At 49.3% G+C, this 2,749-nt stretch overlaps 1 pseudogene; it reads left to right on the top strand.

Annotated features, from left to right (window-relative positions):
* The first annotated feature begins 370 nt into the window (after positions 1-370).
* On the top strand, positions 371-1,486 carry LOC123176946 (probable E3 ubiquitin-protein ligase RHC2A; annotated as a pseudogene).
* Positions 1,487-2,749: the final 1,263 nt, after the last annotated feature.

A 2,749-nucleotide genomic window follows, 5' to 3' on the forward strand; every position in this document is an offset into this window, starting at 1 on the left:
TCAAATTAAAAAAGAATTTCAAAATTTATTTTAATTTTCCAAAAAAGTTTAGAATATCAAATTTTATTTAAATTTTCAAAATATGTTTAAATTTGTGTTGAGATTTTTTCGATTTTGTTCATCATTCAAAAAATATATTCAAAATTCGAAATTGTTCAGCATGTCTAAACACATGCAGGCTATCAAACAAACTCAGCTCAGTATGTCTCAACACATACATCACTGCCAAACAACAACAACTGCATGGACTCAGCATGTCTACACTTAGCATGTATGACATGAGAACAACTAGGCTAGTTCCATACATACTACCAAACACACCCTTATGGGCCGAACAGCCCAAGCGCAGCTAAGGGAAAAAGTCTAGCAGGACTCTTCTTCACCTTCCAGTTTGTAAGAATTACGCCCGTGCTTCTCTTCATCTTATCCAGTACTCGGAGCTCCCCTTCCGCCCCGGCTGCGACGGCTGCTTCCTGGAGCAGATGGACGCGCCGCCGCCGCGCAGGGCCGTCGCGCCCTCCGCCCCCAACGGGGCAACGAGGTCTGAGTGTCTGACCCCGCCAGAGCCGACGTGGCGCCTCGGGTGACCGCTCGGGGTCGCCATGCAACCCAGTCATCGTGCTCCGGCGCTCCGCCGCCCCTCCCTGCGATGAGGCCGCCAGCGCCACCAGCAGCTTCAAGCTCTTCTACGACGACGGCGCCGGATCCGGCCTTCGCCCGCTGCCCAAGAGCATGTCCGACTTCCTCATGGGGCCCGGATTTGAGCGGCTCCTCGAGCAGCTCGCCCAGGCCCAGATCGAGGCCGGCGGCTTCGGCGCCATCCGCCCCTACGACAACACGCCGGCCTGCAAGACCGCCATCGAGTCCATGCCCACCACCGTCGTCGCCGCCTGCCCTGGCCACGTCGGCGCCGACTCCCGCTGCGCCGTCTGCAAGGAGACCTTCGAGCTGGGCGAGTAGAACAGGGAGATGCCCTGCAGCCACATGTACCACCAGGACTGCATCCTGCAATGGCTCGCGCTGCGTAACTCATGTCCCGTGTGCCGGCACGAGCTGCCCACAGATGTGGCGCGGCCTGCTCCGGCGAGTGACCTCGGCGCCGCCGACGACCAAGGCAGCAACACCGGGCTGAGGCTGGCAGTGAGGAGGAGACGACGGTCGGGTTGACGATTTGGCGGCTCCCAGATGGAGGCTTTGCTGTTGGGAGGTTCGCTGGTGGCAGGAGGGCCGGCGAGAGGGCGTTCCCCTCCCAGTTGTCTACACTAGGCGATCAACATTTGGGATTTCTAACTATTGATCTCCGTCGGGTTCATGACTCTCCTTGGTTTCTGTACCCTTCCTTCAGTCATACTTTTACTGTTTTGAGTTTTGAGCTTGTATTATTGCAGCTACCGATTAGTTGCAATCAGCGGTGGAGGAATAGCAAAACTAAACGGTGAAATGTTGGCGCTGAGCGATAAAATAGGCAAGACCAAATCACTGATAACCCACCATATGCTACCGCAGTTTCTTGGCATCACGGCGACAGATCACACGAGCGACCGCTGGAGCCAGACCAAGTGCCAGAGGTCGCGGAGGCGGAGATGGAGATGGCCGGTACCCAGATTCTTCTGCGGCGACGGGTGATTGGCGTTCACCTCCTGTAAGGATTCTCCCTGGTTGTACCTATCAAGGAGTGAGTGGAGGAGCAGGATTAGGAGATGCCCATGGCGGCATAGCAGTTGATGTCTCCCCGGTGGCTTTATAATCTCCGCCCAACTTGCCACAGGAACTAAATAGCTACTGAATGCTTGGAACTTTAGGTTATCAACCGATGATTTTTATTTACTCATCTGTGTATTGTTTGATTCAGAGGCTAACAATAACTTTTGACCAATTATACGGAGAACACTATCTTCCTACCTCCGTTTCAGTTTACAAGTCCTGTGCGTATACCTAGGTTGTCAATTTTATCACCCTAATATAAACTATATAACACAAAAATTATACCTTTTGAAAGTAGAAACTCCAAAGTTTATATTGGTATATTTTTTGTAATATATGACTTGTATTAAGTTGGTCAAATTGACGACCTAGGGGTACGCGCACGCCCTGTAAACTGAGAGAGAGGTAGTATCTTAGAAACTGATGTAGTATTAACTTTAGAATAATCAATGTGATTGCGTTCACAATCTGCCATGTAATTCATGTTTTTCTGGCATATAAGAAAAATCTTCGAAAATTCCACCATTTATTGTCTATCTATCTGCAAATGATTGAATGATGGAACAAGAAATATTTATGTCGCAGATAAAAAATAGTGCAAAAATAGATTATTGGCAAATAAGATAAAGACATATGATAGCGCATGTAGGAGAAAAGAGCAAGATAGCAGAGAGTTAAGATGAGATGAGCTCTAAAGTTTATGGTTTTCGTATAATAGTTGGCCGAAGAACCACACTTTATGCATGTCATGAATATTCGTTCCTTGCAAGCCGCACCCAGGAGGGCATCAACGGTCGTTGGTTGCCTCGCGCCAAGCACATAGCTTTGGTATTGGCCGAGGTTGGACACATCATGATCGGACGAACCTCGCACTCCCGGCAATGTGGGTGAGAAGGAGCACAAGTGGTGACACGGTTGGGACGCCGTGTTGAGTTTGTGGACCTGTTTTGTGTGGAGGCAGAGCCATGATTTTTTGGTAGGGGCATACAATATTTTTTTTCTCCCGTTGCAACGCACGTGCATGTTTGCTATATATATATATATA

This window comes from Triticum aestivum, unplaced genomic scaffold, assembly GCF_018294505.1.
Source record: "Triticum aestivum cultivar Chinese Spring unplaced genomic scaffold, IWGSC CS RefSeq v2.1 scaffold294641, whole genome shotgun sequence".
Taxonomy (NCBI): Eukaryota; Viridiplantae; Streptophyta; class Magnoliopsida; order Poales; family Poaceae; genus Triticum; species Triticum aestivum.